Source organism: Trachypithecus francoisi, unplaced genomic scaffold, assembly GCF_009764315.1.
Source record: "Trachypithecus francoisi isolate TF-2019V2 unplaced genomic scaffold, Tfra_2.0 Lachesis_group9, whole genome shotgun sequence".
NCBI lineage: Eukaryota > Metazoa > Chordata > Mammalia > Primates > Cercopithecidae > Trachypithecus > Trachypithecus francoisi.
The window spans coordinates 48,476,268-48,497,817 of NW_022681474.1; the positions used below are offsets into that span (position 1 = coordinate 48,476,268).

General features: G+C 41.5%; 1 protein-coding gene across 7 annotated transcripts in view; it reads left to right on the plus strand.

The window, feature by feature from the left end:
* Window positions 1-748: 748 nt before the first annotated feature.
* The window catches only part of CCSER2 (coiled-coil serine rich protein 2), a 190,956-nt gene continuing 170,154 nt past the window's right edge, over window positions 749-21,550 (plus strand). For 3 of the 7 annotated variants that reach the window (XM_033209862.1, XM_033209863.1, XM_033209857.1), the window contains exon 1: window positions 749-1,000. The gene's annotated coding sequence lies outside the window, so the exon portion shown is untranslated. Of the gene's footprint in view, window positions 1,001-1,395; window positions 1,462-19,389; window positions 19,506-21,550 lie in introns of all 7 variants that reach the window. The other 4 variants (XM_033209860.1, XM_033209861.1, XM_033209858.1 and 1 more) reach the window with 3 other exon arrangements.

Here is a 21,550-nt window from a genome sequence, read left to right on the forward strand (position 1 = left end):
CTCACGCCTGTAATCCCAGCACTTTGGGAGGCCAAGGTGGGAGGATTGCTTGAGCCCAGGAGTTTGAGATCAGCCTGTAAGACCACTTTCTCCATCTCTAAAAAGAAAAAATAAAAATTAGCCGGGTATTTGGGTCAATATGTGATAGTTTACTTTGACTAGTGTGGTCTTACCTGTAATTATTTCGCAGGCGTGGTGATGCACGCCAGAGGCGAGAGGATCACTTGAGCCCAAGAGGCTGCAAGTGAGCTGTGATAGCGCCACCGAACTCCAACCTGGGTGACAGGGCGAGACCCTGTTTCAAAAAAAAAAAAAAAGGAAAACCAGATCAGCACTTGGGGTGCCCCTTCCCCTCAGCCTTAGCAAGATCCTGTGTTTTGATGCGGTAGGCAGGTGCGTGGTTCAGTCATGTCCAATACTGAGATCACGCCTCACTTTTCACATCCTGGAGGAGGAGCTGTCAGGTTTGACAGCGGTCAAGCAGCAAATGTAGTCCAGGGGACGGCTAGAGGTGAGGTCAGCCGCAAGACTGGCGTCACTGCTTGGGCGGAGCAAAAACCTGAGTCAGGAGGTGGCCAGGCAAGGTCAGCGGAGGGGGCGGGGCCCGAAGCAGAGGCGGAGCTTAGGAAAGCCTCGCGTGAGGGCGGGGCGGGGCCAGAGGTGGGCTGAGGCTGGATCAGGCGGTGGGGGCGGGCCCCGTAGCTCCGTGAGGCTCGCGCCTGCGCACGGGCCCGCGGCGGGGCGGGGCTGCGCGCGCGCGGTGCGAGGGCCCTGGAGGGCGGAGTCCGGGCGGGAGCCGGCCGAGGGAGGGGGCGCGGCGGCTTTGGAGTCCGGCGCTCCCTCAGGCCGCGGACGCGATGCTGGTTGTTGCGGCTCAGGCGGCTGGGCTGGCGGGGATGTGACGGGCGGCCCTTCGCCTCACCTTCCGTCCTCGGGCCCGCAGGTCGCTGGGCGGCCTGCAGCCTGGCCGCGGCCGAGGAGGCAGCGCGACCTCCGCACGGTGAGATCCGGGCTCAGAGCCAGAGCCGGGGCCGGGGTCGCGGCGGGCGCCGGGGTTAGCCCAAGACCAGGCACGCAGTCCGGGGCGGGGCGGAGGCCCGGCTCCCGGGCTGAGGCGGTGGCACCCTCCGGTCTCCCGGCCTCCAGGGTGAGCCTCCCTAGCCCCTCGCGAGCCGCCCGACGCGGGGCGGGCGCGGACCTGGGAGGCCGGAGGGCGCCCTCCCTGCGGCTGTGACAGCGCGGGGCCTCGGGCCGCGGGCGCCTCCGCCTTTTAGGAGAAATCAGGGCGAGACTGAGGCACTCAGTGATTTCGGAGCCTGGTTGCGTGTGAGGGTGGATGGGGAAAGTACCGGGGCTCCCCGAATGAGTTCGATTTTTTTTTTCTTTTAATTGCAGGGCTAAATGAAAGACACACCCTAAAACACATCCTGAGGTGAAACTTTGATGGGGCACATCGTTGCCGTAGGTTCAGATCTTCTCTCTTCTCTTTAGACATGTATTTTCATACAGTTTTAAATAATGCATCTACTTTCTTGATAAAGTAAAAGGAGGAATGAAAGGACTCCTTTGTGGTGGTCCTTGGTGGCGAAGCTTAAGTTTCTATTTCAATAATTGCATATTCATCTGTGTGGGCTCCCCGACCAATGAGGCTGGCTGCTCCCAGACAAGGCCTTAGCGGAGTGGAAATGACTGATGCAGGGACGCTGTGGTCTCAGATTAGTATTGGTAGCTCACTCCAATAGGTGAGAGAAATTGAGGTTTAAGCTTTTTAAAATAGCCATAGGAAAGGCATTCCTTTTCTCCCGAGCATTAAAATATAACGGAACCTATTAATTTGGCCAAAATTTTTTTTTTTTTAAGCATCATCTTTTAGACTAGAGACTTTAGAGATGGCAGCTGCTCTTTAACCAAAAGGAACTTAAGATACTCTCCTGCAAAAGATAGGTTCAAAACATGTCTTATCCGTCATCCATATATGATAAAGATGTACATATTCCTGAGTGTTTGCCTGAAATCAGTCTTCTTCCTCTTGGACTTTATTACTGTTTGTTTCTCTTAATTTATGAAAGCTCGTTACTATTATTTTTTGTTTTCATTTGTGTTCTAAGCAACATTGGCTTCAAATAATCTTCAGGTTAAAAATGCACATTTTGTTGAACCCTTTAGCCATAATTCATACTGTCGTACTTCAGCATAAGCCATAGTTAAGAAAGCACTAGAAGCCATCCTGAAAGCAAGCAGAAAGTCTCTGTTAAGAATTCTGTAGAAATTCTACCTTTCCACATTCAGACCTGCATTTTTTGTTGCTTTGACTCAACTCCTTTGACTGTAGTTTGGAGGAAGGGACTTTGAATCCATATTTACAAGTCCTTCAGTGACTCTCCATAGTCTATATCAATAAAATTCAAAGTCCTTCATGATTAGTGGTATTTGTCTACATTCTAGTGTCATCTTCTACCATTATGCTTGCCCTCTCTATGTAAGACTGTTGCACTTCTCTGAAGATGACATCTTCCTCTGTGGTTTTTCAGTGTTCTTTGTTGAGAATTCTCTGCCTAGTAAACAACTTGCCCTTGAAGACCTTATGAAAGTATCACTTCTGAGCCTTGTCTAGACATCTCATCCCTTTTGTCTTGACTGATGCGTACACTCTGCAGTTAGTATGTGTCAGTTGGGAGTTAGTGATTTGTTTATGTGTCTGGCTCCACCAGGTTTTGGGGCTTTTTTTTTTTTTTGGTACAGAGTCTTGCACTGTCACCTGCGCTGGAGTGCAGTGGCCTCATCTCGGCTCACTGCAACCTCCGCCTCCCGGGTTCACGCGATTCTCCTGCCTCAGTCTTCTGAGTACCTGGAATTATAGGCACACATCACCACACCTGGCTAATTGTTTTTAGTAGAGACGGGTTTCACTATGTTGGGTCTTGAACTCCTGACCTCGTGATCCAGCCACCTCGGCCTCCCAAAGTGCTGGGATTATAGGCTGGTTAGGAATGAAACCCCAGTTATTTTAAAACAACAACAACAGAAAAAACATTTTATGATACAGGAGTAAACAGGGCATGACCAATAAGGATTGCTGCTTCATTGGTCGTACAACTTTATTTTGATGTGCAAAGTCATGCACGTAGAAAGGGACGGCGGGGATTACAGTCCAGGTCTTTTGCCCCTAGTCTCCTAATTCTAAATCTTAATTGTTTTACAATTTGAATGGGGGTTGTGAGCCACTTGGATGTGTACTGAAAAAAGAGTCTATTAAATTAATAGAATATTGAACTTGAAAGAATTAACAGATTATTTGGTTCAACTTTAAAAATTTTACCATTAAACAACTCAGCCTAAAAAGACAAATAACTTGTTTGAGATTACTTAGGCTCACCTACATCTCATATCTCCTGACCTCCTCATTGTGTGTTTTTCACTACTCCGTAGTGCTTTGGGGTGAAATGAAGGAGCTACCAGTTTTTCAGAGGGAGTGCAAATCTGCTTGCACTTTCTCCCTCTTTGAATCCATAGCTGCCACTTCTAGGGACTTAGATCCCTTGTGGCTGAGAAACATGATAATTCATTTGGGGATAGAGGAGAAACCTAACCTTCACTATTCCTCTCAGCCAGATAGTTTTAACTTCAGTGCCTGGGGAACTCTCTCCAGATGCCCCATAACAAGTGGCTTCTGGATCACCATATGGAGACCTCACATACAATTAAGTTTTGATGGTACAATGAGATTTTAATATAAGAAGGTTGCAGCTGGCTAATAGCATGGCTAAAATTACTTCGTATGGCTTGTCTGCGAGAAGAGCCTGTCTTACTCCTATGTGATAGGATTTTGGGGGAAAAAGTTGATGATTGTGGCTGCCTCTAAAAAGTTGAAATGCGTACTTAGTGGTGTGGGCCTGACCAATTCCAAAAGACTTTTTATCTTGCAAACAACTGAATGGTCAAATAAATTTTAAAAATCAAAACAGACTTTTAATTTTTCTTCTTATTTCTTGTCATATCTAAGTGATTTTATATGATAAAGCATAAATGTAATGTTTAATATTTGCTTTCATATTTGATGTTTTATTTTTGCTACAGTTTTTATAGCTTTAGGTGATTATACAGTATTACAATGACATTTCTTAATAATTGGACATCTAGATTGTTTACTATGTTGCAAGTGATGCAGTTAGTATATAGCTGTTGCATCATTTTGCTTCTTTCCTTTGGGTTTAAAGCCCAGGAGCAGGATTACAAAGTCAAAGTATGAAGGTTTTGTTAATTTTGAAAGATATTACCAGATTTACTTCTAAAAATACTGATTTACACTGACTCCAGTAGAGTTTGGTTGACCAGTTCTATCATACTTTATAGGTTTTTGCTTTTAAAAGTTTGTTTTTTAGAAATGAGGATAAGATTATTTGCAGTTTAACATCATAGTCCATAATAGAGAAGCAAATGCAGTATTCTTCTGTTTTTATTTTCTCCTTTATTTGTCCATCGTCTGTACATTTACTGGAATCTTCTCACCAATTTTCATTAGCACTAACATCGTAAATATATTAATCTCTTGAAAACTATTTCTGATCTATTTTTTCTTATTGCAGGCTTTATAGGTTTTATATTATTAACTTTATATTTTATATATATATATTTTTTGAGACAGAGTCTTGCTCTGTCGTCAAGCTGGAGTGCGGTGATGCCATCTTGGCTCACTGCAACCTCGGCTCACTGCAACCTCCACCTCCTGGGTTCAAGCGATTCTCTTGCCTCAGCCTTCTGAGTAGCTCCCGCGCCACCACGCCCGGCTAATTTTTGTGTTTTTAATAGAGATGGGGTAATCCCTGTATTATATTTTTAAAAGTCAGTGTGGCTGGGTGTGGTGGATCACACCTGTAATCTCAGCACTTTGGGAGGCTGAGGTGGGAGAATTGCTTGAGCCTAGGAGTTGAAGACCAGCTTAGGCAACATAGTGAGACCCCATCTCTATTTAAAAGAAAAAAGAGGCCGGGCGCGGTGGCTCAAGCCTGTAATCCCAGCACTTTGGGAGGCCGAGACGGGCGGATCACGAGGTCAGGAGATCGAGACCATCCTGGCTAACACGGTGAAACCCCGTCTCTACTAAAAATACAAAAACTAGCCGGGCGACGTGGTGGGCGCCTGTAGTCCCAGCTACTCGGGAGGCTGAGGCAGGGGAATGGCGTAAACCTGGGAGGCGGAGCTTGCAGTGAGCTGAGAACCGGCCACTGCACTCCAGCCTGGGCGACAGAGCGAGACTCCGCCTCAAAAAAAATAAAATAAAATAAAATAAAATAAAAAAGATAAAAGAAAAAAGTCAGTGATTTTTGTCTTTTGATTGTGTTTTTTGAGAATGAATGCCATGCACCTGTTTGATGCATACTTTTATTTTCTTAAGCTTCTAGAGTTCATTTTGGTATGTATATATATTTAGAAAGTTAATATACAACTGAGATCAAATTTCATTTATGTGTATTTTATATTATAGAAAACTACATTATTATGTTTCCATTCTTTTTTTCTGAACTTAAATAGGAAAACAGAACAAAATAACCTAACTTTAATAAAAATGTGTACTTGGTTTTTAATAAATTATGGTAAGTTTTACATAAACTAAAACTTTTATGACAGCAATATACTGGTTAATTGAAATTTTTGTCTGTTCAATATTAACCAGAAGGTTGTCTTTAACTCTTATTGTTAATTATTCTAAAATATATGAAAGGAAACCGTAGTAATCTCCTCCCATTGTGTAGTAGATTACTCCCATTCTAGATGGATGAGACAGCCCAGGATAGTAGTTAACACTGAGTGCTGGATTTTATGCTGGTTAGTTTCTTACCTAATCCTCATAGCAACCCTAGGAGGGAGATTCTTTTAGTATCCTCATTTTGTGGATATGAAAATTTAGAGAACGTGACCTGCCAAAGATAATATAGGTGGTAAGCATTGCAACTGGAACTCAGTCAGCCTGCTTTTAAAAGATGCTATTTCAAAAGTATTATCTTATTTTCCGTGCCAAGGATTTGGACTTCATTTCTTAGATGTTGGAAAGATTAGGTGTTGCAAACCAAGGGGATGATATGGTATGTTATCTCTTTTAGGGAGATTGCTCATGTGACAATGTGGCTATATATTGAATTATGTTTATAATAGGAAGTGGTTAAAATCGTCATGTGAGAAATGAAGCCTAAACCTTGAGGTGGAAGTGGAGATCGGGATATTTTGGAAAGGTATAGGATTTAGTAACTGATATACAACAGAGTGGGAAGGCAGAGTATTGATTTGGAAGACATCGAGTGGGGTAATGACGGATGAATATGTGCTCACAGCACTTTGTTATATTTCTTTCACAGCATTGACTGTGATGTATTGTACCTAATTCTAGTGACACATCTGTCTCCCCCACTGGATTGTGTCCTTGTCAAGGATAGGGACTAAGTAGAGGAATGAATGAATATAGGATGAGATAATACAGAAAGAGGTCAAGAGACTGAACTGGGAAACACCAGATTACCAGAATGAAAGAGTGGGTGGAGGAAGAGTAGCTCTAGAATGTGACAGCTGTCAGGGAGGATGGGGGAAGAGCCATCAGGGAGGGAGCAGAGGGGAGGGAAGTATTAGCACAGACGTGAGCATGTAGAATGGTGCCACCTCAGGCTACAAACAGTTGTGGTTGGTGTGCCCTGGTGTCATAAGCTGATTGTGGTTGTATAGGGTGAACTTGTCTTTCCTTTGTTATTGACTGAAGTTTTCTCTGAGTATCTGATGGCTTTCTACCTCTTTGGCTTCTGACTTCTGCTTGCTACAGGTGCTGATGCTGGGGTGTGATTCAGCCTATTGAGATCAACCAATGAGAACAGTCCTCTCTTTTTAAGTGAATTGACCATTCACAGTATGTGGGGTGTAATCTTTGAGTTTTTAGCTCTTCTCTGGTGAGTTGATTGCTTGGGAATGTCCTAGAGTTACTTCTCTACCTTTAAAGACTTTTGGTTGGTTGTATTAAGGTTTGGAGCCATTGGAAAGCCAGAGGTTTCTTAAAGGTTGGATCCATGAGCCCTGAAGTTTTTTACGTGTTTACTTTTTCATGTTGATCAGTAACTTAGTTTCAGTATAGTTGGATCATCTTTGAAGATTGTTGGTCTTAAAAATGCCACAGATTGTTCCGAATAAGTAAGAATATATGTTTTCTTTGTACTTTATAGCTACGTAAGACAGGGACTTGTTTTAAATTTTCTTGGTCAGCTCCTAACTTACTTCATATGTCTGTTTTTCAAAGAATTACTTGGTAAAGGAATTTGCTCTTGATTTTTTCTACAACCATTTGCTTCAGGTCATCCTTACCCTCTGTTCTCTGCCTTCTCCTGTTTTCATCTACCCGGTTTCTGTCCTTGGTAAGGACAGTGGGAAGGAGAAAAGAGAAAAAGCATGAGTGATTACTCCTTCCTTCCCTTTGTTATGATAGTTGTTACTGCCCTCCTCCCTGCCATCACTGCTCCCAGCTGTTCCCTTTGGCATGGTCTGCTACCCTGTATCTTGAGTTCTGTGTGTGGGAATAGAAATGCAAGGCATGGCTCTAGCTGAGGAACGATGGGCATCTCAGGGTTTTGGTCCTTCTGTGATCTCTCTTTTGGTGCCTGGTATTGAAAAGCCCCGTGACATCTTGTATCTGAGCAAGTGTTTTCTGTTCTCCAGAATTCTACTTCTCTCTCTCTCTCTCTCTCTTTTTTTGAGACAGGGTCTCTGGACCCAGGCAAGAGTGCAGTGGTGTCATTATGGCTCACTGCAGCGTTGACCTCCCGGGCTCTAGCTATCCTCCTGCCTTGGCTTCCCAACCTGTACTCAACCTGTAGCTGGGACTACAGGCATGTACCACCATGCCCGGCTAATTTTTAAAATTTTTCATAGAGACAGGGTCTCCCCACGTTGCCCAGGCTGGGCTCAAACTCCTGGGCTCCATTGATCCTCCTACTTTTACCTCCCAAAGTGCTGGCATTACAGGTGTGAGCCACCACAACTGGCCCTGCTTTTCTTTAAAATGCCAAATTCCAGTCCTGTTTTTTTGAATTGCCTACCCTCCTCCCCAACACTGCCCCCATATCAAGATAGCAAAACCTTTGATGACGAAGCCCCTAGTAAATACGCTAGGGACAGAGAAGCAAGACAGATTCCGGAAGGTGCTTTGAATTGTTGTTGTCATCATATTAATGATATTTCGTTGCAGCCTGAGTGCTTTAGGGCAATTTGAGAGCTTTCTCTGACCATTATCTCTTGGCAGCCAGTGTTAGGGTTGGGAGTTATATAATACTTTTCTCTGAAAACCTTAGCTTAGAAAAACAGCAACTATTCATAACAGCTCTTTAAGTCTGTAGAATGGACTTGATGATATTTTGGTCAGAGTTGGCCGGCCACTTTATAGGAAACATCCAGGTGATATTTCTCTTTGGGATGGGGAGGCAGGGATGGCCATCTTTTTGTTTTGTTTTATTTCTTTTCCTTATTTAAAATTTTTTCTTAGGTATATTTTCCTCATTTTAGGAATAGTATGGTATGGCTTGTCAACCTTTATTTATTATTGGTACTAGCTAGAGTTGTAGACTTGGCCATTGTTGTGGCCTTTCCTGCAGTCATGTTTTTCCAGGACCTTGAGATGTTTTACATTCTAAATTCCTTCAATCCTGTCTTAGAGAATAGATCCTCAGTCTGGATTTTTCTCATTCATTCATTCAAGAAATGTATTCTGAGCACTTGCTAGGAATAGTTCCTTGAACAAAACAAATTTTCTGCCTTTGTGGAGCTTACATTCTAAGGACAAGATACAGAAAATAAGTATATTGGTAATATGTCATCTGTTGTATTGCTGTAGAGAAAAGTAAAGCAGGAAGAGGTGAAAAGAACATGTGAGGATAATGCTGCTGTTTTATCTAAGGTGGTTAGGGAAGGCTGTAATAAAAACTAGTATTTGAGCAGAGATCTTGAAGAAGTGAGAATGTGATCTATGCAGTTATTAGGAGAGAGACTACTTGATGAAGATAGATCTGGAATGCAAAGATCTTGTGGCTGAAACTTGCTTGACCTGTTCTAGGAGTGGCAAGTAGGCCAGTGGAGTCATTGAGGGAGGCATTGAGGTCAGAGAGGTGGGTTGGGTTGGGGGGGATGTCTGATCATATATGGCATTGTAGGCCAGTGAGACTGGTTTTTAAAAGGTGGGGAGCCATCAGAGTTTTGACTTGTTTTAAGTAGAACTCTAAGCTGCTATGTAGAGAATGTCAGGGGTGGCGCATAATGCGATTATTTAGCAGGCTGCAGCAGTAATCCTAAGTGGGAGATGATGATTTTAGGCCGGGATTGGGAGAAGTGCTCACATTTTGTATACATTTTGAAGGCAGAGCCAACAATTTAATGACGGATTGAATGTAGCCTGTGAGTTTGGCTTGAACAGCTGGACAAATGGAGTTAACATTTACTGAGATGGGTAAGAGCACAGAAGAAGCAGGGTTTTAGCGGGGGAAGTAATGAGTTCAAATTTGGACATTTTAAGTTAGTAATCTAAGTGGAGATATTGTGAAGAGAGCTGGGTAAGCACGAGTCTGCAGTTCACAGCTGAGGTCTGGGTTAGAGATATATAAATTTCCAGTTATTAGCAGAGAGATAGTATGTAATGCCATGAGAATGGATTAAAATAATTTAGGGAGTGGATGTGGCTGGAGAAGTCCCACAAGTTAGCCTTGGGATCCTGTAATGTTTTCAGAGGGAGAGAAAATAGCAGAGGAGACCAAGAAGCAGCACTCCCATAAAGAAGGAAGAGAATTAAGACTGAGTGGTATCAATGAAGCCAAGTGAAAGTTTTAAGAAGGAGCGAGTGAGTAATCAGCTGTGTCAGATGCTGTTAGATTGAGGACTAAGATATAGCAATATGAAAATCATTGGTGACCTTAAGTTGTTTCTGGTTTAGTAGCGGAAGTGAAGACTTGATTGGAGTGTGCTTAAGAGAGAATTGGAGGAAAGGAATTGTAGACTGCTGGGACAGACAGTTCCTCAAGGAGTTTGCTATAAAGCGAAGCTAAATAACAGGTGGTAGCTGGAGGGGATGTCCAGTCAAGGAATTCTTTTTTAAAAGATGGATGCTTTTCTTTTCTTGTATTCTTATTTATATACTGTAAACCAAAAAGTATCTGAGACAGGTCTCAATCCATTTAAAAGTTTATTTTGCCAAGGTTAAGGATGCATGCCAGGGAGACAAGTCTGTCTTTCTCCAAAGATGATTTTGAGGGCTTCAATATTTAAGTGGAAAAAGCAGGCTGGAGGGGCAAGAGAGAGGGTATTATCACATTACTGAATCCACATGCTGTGAAAGAAAAGGAGCAGATAGGGGAATAGTCGGTTATGTATTTGTTTAGTGTTAGTAAATTGGCGCTTTACATAAGGTGAACACCGAGTAGTTACCTGTGGACATATTTAACTTTTTATCTGTAGCTATCAGCTTAGAAACAAAAGGAAAGGGGGTTGGGCATGCTGGCTCAGCCTGTAATCTCAGCACTTTGGGAGGCCAGGGCAGGCAGATCACCTGAGGTCAGGAGTTCGAGACCAGCATGACCAACATGGTGAAACCCTGTCTCTACTAAAAATACAGAATTAGCTGGGCGTGGTGGCGCATGCCTGTAATCCCAGCTACTTGGGAAGCTGAGTTGAGGCAGGAGAATTGCTTGAACCTGGTAGGCGGAGGTTGTGGTGAACCAAGATCGTGTCATTGCACTCCAGCCTGGGCAACAAGAGAGAAACTCCAAAAAAAAAAAAAAAAAAACCAAAAACCCCAACAAAAACAAAAGGAAAGGCAGCTTCTTTTGTGACTCAGCTTTCAGCTTACTTTTTTTCTTTGGCATAGTGAAATTAGGGTCCCAGGTTTTTACTTTCACAATACAAATATACGTAGTTAACAAAATGTTTCGACAGAGGAAAAAAAATGCAGGATCTATGTCGTTGAAACATAAATGAAATTAATTTTATCCTAATCTGTGCGCTCAAGGTCCATCATCATCATCATGATGGACTGTACTGCAGTTTTGTGCAGTGCTTGCCTTGTAGTAGCTTTGAAATTTTGATTTAGCAACGTGTTTGGTATGGTAGTTTTACCTTTTTAAAAATAAAAGTTAAATTGAAGAATAAATGAGCAACTATTCCAGGGAAATTTTGATGGCTACTCGTCTCCACCACTCCTTTTTTTCTAATGTACCTGATCTCATTTTACTGTAATTGCTTATGATTATTGAGTTGATGTTTGAGATTTCAGAAACTGTGTTGAAAGCACATAGTACAGTTATAGCACTTTATATGCCTCTTTTCGTGGTTCATTTATGTTTAAGTAAGTAGTAGTCAATATTTAGTGTTGGAGCATCATTGCAGTTGCTTCTTAACCCTCTTCATTGGTCTTTCTCCAGATTTTCTTCCCTTAGCCACTGATCCATGCCCCTGACTTTTGGATTTCCGAAACACAGGTCTGACCAGGTTGTGTTTTTGCTAAAAAAATCTTCTGTGTCTCCCTATTCTCTACAGAAGTCCCTCCCCTCCCCTCCCCGCACCTGTTTACCCACCTTTTGCCTGCACATGCTTTCGGGGATCTGGAGTGCTCCCTAGGGTGTCTTGCTGTGTTGGCCAGGCTGGTCTCAAACTCCTAATATCAGGCCATTTTCCCACCTTGGCCTCCCAAAGTGCTGGGACTATAGGAGTGAGCCACCGTGCCCAACCTCCCTAGGGGATTCTAATGCACATGTGATGTTTCTTACCATAGGGCTATAGAATAAAGATCAGATTTTTTATTAGCATGCAGATAGTCCTCCAAGAGGAGGTTCCATGAAAATGAGAAATGCTTTGGCATCTTTCGGCTTTTGCACATACTATTATTTTTTTTAATTTAGTTTTTATTTTTTGAGACAGAGTTTCACTCTTGTTGCCCAGGCTGGAGTGCAACCGCGTGATCTTGGCTCACTGCAACCTATGCCTCCCAGGTTCGAGCGCTTATCCTGCCTCAGCCTCCCGAGTAGCTGGGATTACAAGCATGCGCCACCACACCTGGCTGGTTTTGTATTTCTAGTAGAGACGGGGTTTCTCCATGTTGGTCAGGCTGGTCTCGAACTCCTAACCTCAGGTGATATGCCCGCCTTGGCCTCCCAAAGTGCTGGGATTACAGGCATCAGCGACCGTGCCCGACCACTATTTCTTTTTTTATAGAATACCATTCATCTTCTCAGTCTTCTCATTAAATCACTTTATCTTTTTTATTTTTATTTTTTGAGACGGAGTTTCACTCTTGTCGCCCAGGCTGGAGTGCAAAGGCACAATCTCTGCTCACAGCAGCCTCCGCCTCCCAGGTTCAAACAATTCTCCTGACTCAGCCTCCTGAGTAGCTGGGATTACAGATGCCTACCATCACACCTGGCTAATTTTTTATATTTTAAGCAGAGGCAGGGTTTTAGTATGTTGGCCAGGCTGGTCTTGAATTCCTGACCTCAGGTGATCCACCTGCCTTGGCCCCCAAAGTGCTGGGATTACAGGCGTGAGCCACTGCACCCGGCCATCACTTAATCTTTTTAAGAGCCTAACATAGATGCCTCTTCTTCCAGGAAAGCTGCTAGACATGTTCATTATGCCTCTTCCATCTATCCTTCGTTATATTCTGTTACCTGTGTTCCTGTTAACATTATGCAGTTATTTTGTTAATAGTATTTGCTGTATCTTACTGTTTGTTTTTGTGACAGGTTCCTCTTGCCCTCAACTTATAGACACTCGATAACTTTTTTATTGAATGAGTGAGTAAAGCAAATAATTATTCAGTGTTGACCCAGTTTTGATTGACCCATTTGGTTGGGAATTTACGCCTCAATTTGTACAGAATATACAAGTGAGCAATTTGAATAGTGTTCTTAAAATAGTCATATCCTAAACTGTTAGGAAATTCATATTTATTAAATATTTTTGTTCATGAGCAAATAATGAGACTTGTTGATTTATTTTCTAAATATCTCTATTTTTGTCTGAATTTTTTTCCTCCTCTGGTTTTATTTTTTTTCCTCTTTGACATCTCTATTTGAATGTTGACCTTAACCATCCTCTACCCTAACTAACTCATCCCCTAAACTTGATCCCCCTCTTGGCTTCTCCATTAGTGTTTTCTCTGCCACCATCTTACAAGTCATTTAGGTTTCTCGGTAGTATCTGTAGGTCTTACTTCTACATCTGATGAGTTACTGAGTTCAACAAACATTTTTTGGCCACTTCCTGTGTTCCTGACTTGTTAGTGTTAGTAATAAGGGGTTGAACAACAGAAGGTCCCCGTCTGCAAATGATTATGATACAATGTGATGAGTATGGTAATATAGTAATAGTGAATATTTAGGGCACTATTAGAACATAGGAAAAAAAAAACCAGTGTTTTTTCCTACTCTCAAATACCACTCAATATAACCCTTTTTTTTTTTTTTTTTTGAGACAATGTCTTGTTCTGTCACCCAGGCTGGAGTGCAGTGGCTTGATTATAAGTCACTGCAGCCTTAACCTCCTGGGCTCAAGTGGTGTGCCCTCCCGAGTAGCTGGGACTACAAGCGTGTGCCACCATGCCCAGATAATTTTTTTTTTATGACATTTTTATATAGAGATGGGGTTTTGCCAAGTTGCCCAGGCTTGTCTCAAACTCCTGGCCTCTAGGAGCCTCCCACCTTGGCCTCCCAAAGTGTTAGAATTACAGGCACAAGCCACTGTACCTGGCCTTTGTAACTTTTTTTTTTTTTAAGAGGCGGAGTTTTGCTATCTTGCCTGGGCTGGTCTCGAACTCCTACCCTAAAGTGATCCTCCTGCTTCGACCTTTCAAAGTGCTGGGATTACAAGAGTGAGCCACACAGCACTTGGCCACACAGCACCTCTTAAACTAAATGTATGGAGATTGTTTTGCCGGACACCAAGCAATTCTGACACCAGAGTCTCCAGTGAAGAACAGCTGGAAGTCCTATAATTTAGTTCAAATCTGACACTGTCTTCCTGTAGATAGTGTTAAATCCTGGAGGATAAGGGCTCAGTCCCACAGGACAGCCCCCCACTCCCACTTCAGATGCATGCTCCAGGTTGTGACCTGTGTCTGTGACCAGCCATAAATTGGGGTTCCCACGACCCCCTTCTTGGGTTCAGTTAATTTGCTAGAGCAGCTCATAGAACTTAGGGAAATACTTTACTTATGTTTGCCCATTTATTAAACAGCATATTACAAAAAATATAGATGAACAGCCAGATGGAAGAGATGAATAGGGTAGGTCATGGAAAGGGGCGTGGAGCTTCTCTGCCCTCTCTGGGTGTACCACTCTCCAGGTATCTCCAGGTATTCAGCTCTCTGAACCCTGTCCTTTTGGTTTTTTATGGAGGTTTTATTACATAGGTATGATTGCTTACATCATTGGCCATTGGTGGCTATTGGTGATTAACTCAACCTTCAGTCCCCTTCCCCTCCCTGGAGGTTGGGGGATGGGGCTAAAAAGTCCCAACCTGTACTCATGCTCTGGTCTTTCTGGTGACCAGCTTCCATCCTGAGGTTAACTAGGGGTCCCCAACTAGCAGTCCTCATTAGCATACAAAAGACACTCATCACTCTGGAGATTCCATGGGTTTTAGGAGCTATGTGTCAGGAACCAGGGGCAGAGACCAAGTATATATTATATATGGGATATGATGTCATATCACAGTATCACAGGCAGCCTGGGAATAAAGAATATCTCTTTCACATATTCCTTATTTTTTACTTTGGCTACTGCCAGTCTCTTTCAGGTCCTCATTACTATGTTTAGATAATTGTAAGACCTCTTAGTAGCTACTCCTGCCTTAACTCTTGTCATTCCAGTTCCTCATGTACCCTGTCATCAGAAAGGGTTGAGAAAATTGTCTTATAAAGGAAAAAAAAATGTTACATGCCTTTCCTTCCCTGTTCACAGAATAAACTCCAAAAATAAAATCTAGAATTCAAAGCCCTTGACTCAGACTTCGTTTTCTTGTCTTCTGCTACATGAACCTTTCATCCAGCAAAACTCTTCTACATTCTGTTTGAAACACGCTTCACACATTCTTTTTTTTTTTTGCCTTGATTGTGTAGTACTCATTCCCCCAGAACATTTTACCATTGCTTCCTCTATTTACAGAAATTATGTCTATCTGTTGACATAGTTCTTAATTGTTAAATCCACTGTGAACTTTAGACCATCATGCCCATGTTCTTGAACTTTCTTTGCCTTCAAAAGCGTCACTTTCTTGTTTCTCTTTCTTTTTCTTTTTTGAGATGGAGTCTTGCTCTGTCTCCCAGTGCAGTTGTGCAATCTCTGCTCACTGCAACCTCTGCCTTCTGGGTTCAAGCAGTTCTCCTGCTTCAGCCTCCCAAGTAGCTGGGATTACAGGCACCTGCCACTACACCCAGCTCATTTTTGTATTTTTAGTAGAATCCGGGGTTTACCATGTTGGCCAGGCTGATCTCAAACTCCTGACCTCCAGTGACCTGGCCACCTTGGCCTCCCAAAGTGGTGGGATTACAAGTGTAAGCCATTATGACTGGCCCTGTTTCTCTTTCATACCTATTCTTTTCCAGCTGTCTTTACTGTCTCTTGTTCATGTATTCAGCTAATTTTCCCATCTTAGTTAATGATACTGTCAGTCATTCAGTTGCCCAAAGTATAAACCTGGGAGTAATCCAGACTTCTCTTATCTCTCATTTTCCATTTGTTGTCAAGTCTTTGTGAGGTATCTGTTCTCTTTCCACTCTCTTTACTGTTTCCTTGGGCTAGGTCTAATATCTAGAGTAGACCACTATAAAAAGCCATGTCAGCATAAGTACTCTACCTGGTCCTGGGTATTATACATGACACATATTCAGGAAATGCATTTTGGTTATAGCCAGTAGGAGTGTCAAACACAGAATACAGTTTGTGTATAAAGCACCACCCAAGAATAGTGCTTTAACCATGGACTGATTATTCTGTATCCATTAAAGGTCGATTTCCTAAATATCTCAATTAGATGACATTGTTGTGAAGTACTTTTTACTTCTTACAAAAAATTTATTTAAGGTTTAAGAAGATGATGTGTTAGTATTACAAGGAAAAGGCAAGAAAGGTTGTATGGAAACAGGGCTCTGGATGGGATATGTGCCAGAAATGGTCTTGTAGATGTTTTATTAATAGGCTAGAAAAGAGTTTAAAAGTTTGCAGGTAACGTTTGGCTTATTTATCCACATGACAGTATAGGAGCAATTAACTACAGGAAGATCTTGAGACTGGAACAGACAGAATTTGAGTATTAGTGTGTGGAATTGTAACCTAATATATTTGAGTAGTACTCTGAAGATGCTGTTTAATTGTCAGTTAATACCCAGGAGAAACTCCTGATATCACTGTTTCATGTTCCTGGAAGATACTGACATAATATGCTGATGCTTGAGATGTGGTAACATAATCACTGTACCTCTGCATCATTTAATATGTTTCATAAGCACAAACTGTTTAGTATTGAAGAATTATTTTTTGACCCCAGACGTAGTCATAGAAGAGCCCTTTAGTCTCGACATTTTTTTTGGTTTGCTAATAGTAGATCTTAGGATTTGTCTTACTTGTGCCATTAAAGAAAAGTCCAAATTTGCATTATTTTCTACTTTAAAACTTAAGATCCCCTTATTCTAAATGTATTTTACACATATTTCAAAATAACTGAATTTATATTTTGTGAATATTTTACAAAAGTATTTAGAGCTTTTTTTTTGTTTTTGCTGTCGCTTTATTTTTTTCTTTTTCGATGTTTTCTTTTGAATATATGTTTCTTTATTGTTGATCTTTACTTTCTGATGAATTTAGGGGTTTATGAGGCTGGCACTAGGTTGTCACATTGACGTCACCTTGAAAAATCTATTTGAGCGGCCGGGCGCGGTGGCTGAAGCCTGTAATCCCAGCACTTTGGGAGGCCGAGACGGGCGGATCACAAGGTCAGGAGATCGAGACCATCCTGGCTAACACGGTGAAATCCCGTCTCTATTAAAAATATAAAAAACTAGCCGGGCGAGGTGGCGGCGCCTGTAGTCCCAGCTACTTGGGAGGCTGAGGCAGGAGAATGGCGTGAACCCGGGAGGCGGAGCTTGCAGTGAGCTGAGATCTGGCCACTGCACTCCAGCCTGGGTGACAGAGCGAGACTCCGTCTCAAAAAAAAAAAAAAAGAAAAAGAAAAATCTATTTGAGTGCTCTGTATTGTAGCATTTTGAAGTTGATAGTGGGATGTGTATATCATTTTGGCTTATGTTATTCTGTCCAGGGGATTTTCTGTAGGGAAGGTGGGAAAGAAAGGAAGAATGCTTTGCAGAGAATTCCCCTGGTGGACAAGTAGCATTTTGAGTCAAGGGAGTAGTGTACACTTTGGTAAGGAGTCCTGAAAGAGCATCTTATGGTTACAGATCCTTGGGTGGTTTGGCCTGGTTGGAAGGCAGGGTTTGTTGGTTAGTGGTAAGAGGGAGCAGCTGTAAAGGAATACCAAAGCCGCAATTTGAAGGCTTGGGTAATTTTAGCTGCATGCACTCATTAACTGTGCGTCTATATGTGATTTCCCTAAGTTTCAATTTCCTTAAATGTGCTAAATGAGAATAATAAAAATATCTACACTGTAGAATTGTTGTGAGGTTTAAATTAGGTAACATTGGTACCTGGCACACAAGTACTTAATAAATATAAGCTGCTGTTTTTAGGTATTTGTACTTTAGAGAGTTATTGAAGGATTTTAAAATTGAAGAGTGACATGATCAGAATTAGAATTTTGAATATTAACCTCAGGAAAAGTGTAAAAAATGGATTGAAGGGGAAGAAACTGAAGGCAGAAAATTAAGTAGGCCTGTGCTAGAATACTGGCTAGTAAGATTCTAGACTAAGAAATGAGGAGAGGATAGGACAGGTTTGAGAACTATTGCAAATTATCATGTGCATTATATTCCATGAGTTGGGGAGATCTTAAGGGAACTAGGAGAATTGACAGCAAGAATATGGACAGAATACCTAGCTGAGTAAGAAACATTGTATTTTCCTCCTCTTAATACAACTCAGAAACGTACTTTAAAAGCATTTGGTATTTTGACATTTGGTTCTGGGACATTTTGAAGTGTTACCATATAATCATTTTTGGATAAAGATACATGTCTATTTACACAGTTTTGTTTTTGGAGTACTTTATGTACATTCTCATTGAATACTCTTCTATTTGGCAAGTTTTGTTTTAGCATTTGAAAAACTTCCCTTTCCCAGTAAAATGATTAGATTTTAATTTGTTTACTCAGTTCAGTGTTCTTACCTTACATAATTTTACTTAGATTATTTGATAACAGAGAATAAAGTTCTGTCTAGACCGTGACGTGTTTTCTTGTCACTGAAGTGTTCCTTGTGCTGTATTGACCATTTGTACTGTTGGTTAAATATAGTGTACTTTAATTTTAAGGTGTGGTTGAGACTCAGGCCCAAGATATTTTACTTTTTATTGGTCATATTTTATGAAATTGTAATGATAATTATTGAAGTAAACAAGATTTTGGGATTGTGTATAAGGTCATGGGCATTTTCACTTGTTTATCAGCAACCGGTAGAAGTTATGTCTCCTTCGCTATTGAATTAGAGTAAGACTATACATACTGCTATATCCAAGGGCAAAAAAAGGTAACATTTAGTAAAGATATGAAAGATTTTTCAGTGATATTTATTTCTTCACCCAATAGCTTTTATGAAGTGTCTTTTTATGTATTAGAATAATCTTTTTTGAGACAGAGTTTCTCTCTTGTTGCCCAGGCTAGAGTGCAATGTCGCAATCTCGGCTCACTGCAAACTCCGTCTCCCGGGTTCAAGCAATTCTTCTGCCTCAGCCTCCTGAGTAACTGGGATTACAGGCATGCACCACCATGCCTGGCTAATTTTGTACTTTTAGTAAAGACAGGGTTTCTCTATGTTGGTCAGGCTGGTCTTGAACTCCCGACCTCAGGTGATCCGCCCACCTTGGCATCCCAAAGTGCTGAGATTACAGGCGTGAGCCACTGCACCCGGCCATGTATTAGAATAATCTTTAGGAATTAAAATAAATAAATAAATATTTTGTGCTTCTCATCTTCAAGGAGCTCTCAGTCTAGTGGAGAAAGTAGAACACAGGAAAACATGATCTTAAAAATAAAATAGTGTAATAATTGCTATACCTGGGGATACCCAGCTAAACCATGGACATTTGTAGGAGGAACATCTAATCTGCAGGTATCACATGAGCATGCTAATTTGATAGATTTATTGCTATATATTACAAGAGAAGAGTATATCCAGAACTGAAAGGAGTCTATCATTCTGCCATCTGTTACAGATCAGGACAGAGTATATTTCAGAGAGCACAGTTAAGAACATGCTACTTCATGGGAGATGGAAGATTGCAAGAAGCCTCTTGGCAATCCTCACTTCTTACGCCATTTCTTTATTAGGGTAAATTGTGTATGTTCCTTGTCTCTCTGATGGGGCCACTACTCTAGGTAATGGATGAGACATGAGGAGTGGGTTGAGGAGGGAGATACATATGAGGTGAGTTTAAAGGAATTTGAATTATTTGGCGTGAATAAGAGCAATCTGGGACTGTCTTAAAAAAAGTTTTGGGTTTTTTTGGTAGTAATTTTATACTCAGAGAAATGTTGCAAGACCAAGAATAGTACAAAGAATATCTGCTCTTTATCCAGATTTACCTGTTGTTAATATTTTGTGCCATTTTCTTATCATTTGCTCTCTTTCATACATATGTATATAATGAATATGTGTATATATATGTTTATATGCATATTATGGCCCTTTACCTCCTAAATACTTCAACATGTATTTCCCAATCATAGGGATTTAAAAAAAAATTGCACAGTGTGGACTTTACTAAATTTAACATTGATGCAATAGTTTAATCTACCATTTGTATTCCAATTTTATTTTTCAGTTGGCCCAGTCACCTTTATAGTATTTCCCCTTCCACAGACTGCTTTTTAAAGAGCAAAGAATGAGTCATGAGTAATTTTTAGTAGAAACTTTCTGTTAAGAGTCTAAAGACAATCATGGTGACTTAAAGTTAGATTCCTGTTTTGATCCACATCCATGCCTCCCCCAAACTTTCCTATCTTAGAAAATGACAGCACAGTCCCATTAATTGTTCAAGCCAGAAACTTGAAGCTTACTTGGTTTCTCTTTTAACTTTATCCTTTGAGTTTAACCCATCACTGAGTTCTGCAGTTTCTGTCTCCCCCATGTATCTTGAAACCCATCTTTTGGCTGGGTGCCGTGGTTCTCGCCTATAATTCCAGCACTTGGGGAGGTAGGAGGATCACTTGAGCTCAGGAGTTCAAGACCAGCCTGGGCAACATAGTGAGACCCTGCCCATCTACAAAAATTAAAAAATTAGCTGGGGGTGGTGGTGTGTGCCTGTGGTCCCAGCTACTAGGGAGGCTGAGCTGAGAGGATTGCTTGAGCCCAGGAGGTCGAGGCTGCAGTGAACTATGATCATCACCCCATTGTACTCCAGTCTGGATGACAGAGAGAGACCTTGTTTCAAAAAAAAAAGAAAGAAAGAAACTTGTCTATACCTCTCTATCCATCTACTTCAACCAACCTAGTCTATCATCGTTTCTCATCTGAACTCCTACCTGGTTTCCTACCTGATTTTTTTTCCGGCTTCTACATTTTCTTCTTTCCTATTCATTCTCCACATAACAGCCAGAATGATCTTTTAGAAATGTAAATCAGATCGGCCAGGTACAGTGGCTCATGCCTGTAATCCCAGCACTTTGTGAGGCTGAGGCAGGCGGATCACCTGAGGTCTGGAGTTCAAGACCAACTGCCTAACATGGTGAAACCATCTCTATTAAAAATACAAAAATTAGCCAGGTGTGGTGGTGGCACCTGTAATCCCAGTTACTTGGGAGGCTGAGGCAGGAGAATCGCTTGAACCTGGGAAGTGGAGATTGCAGTGGGCCGAGATCATGCCACTGCACTCCAGCCTGGGTGACAGAGCGTGACTCCATCTCCAAAAAGTAACAATAATAAAAGAAAGTAAATCTGATCGCGTCACCCTCCAGTTTGTACATTTAGTGGCTTTCTGCTGCGCCAGAGCTGTCTCTGCATAGCTTAACTCTTCTTTAGTCCACAACTTTAAAATATTCTCCCTCAGAGAGGCCTTACTTGATGCCCAGTTTGTTATTTTTCCTAAAGCATTTCATCGTTTTCTTTTATAGCACTTATGATTTGTAATTATTTAATTTTTTTTCTTTTTCTCTATTTCCTACACTAGGTTATAAGTGCAAAAAGCACAGGGACCAGGTCTGTTTTGTATACTTTTATATACCTAGCACATTGCTAGGGTTATAGCAGGTGATTAATAAATATTTGAATATTTGAGTGAAAGGAAACCTGAGAGGTTATCTAGTCTTACCTCCCACCAATTTAAGAGTCTGCACTATCTCTGTCAACTGCTTATCTAGCTTGTTTTTTAATGCTTT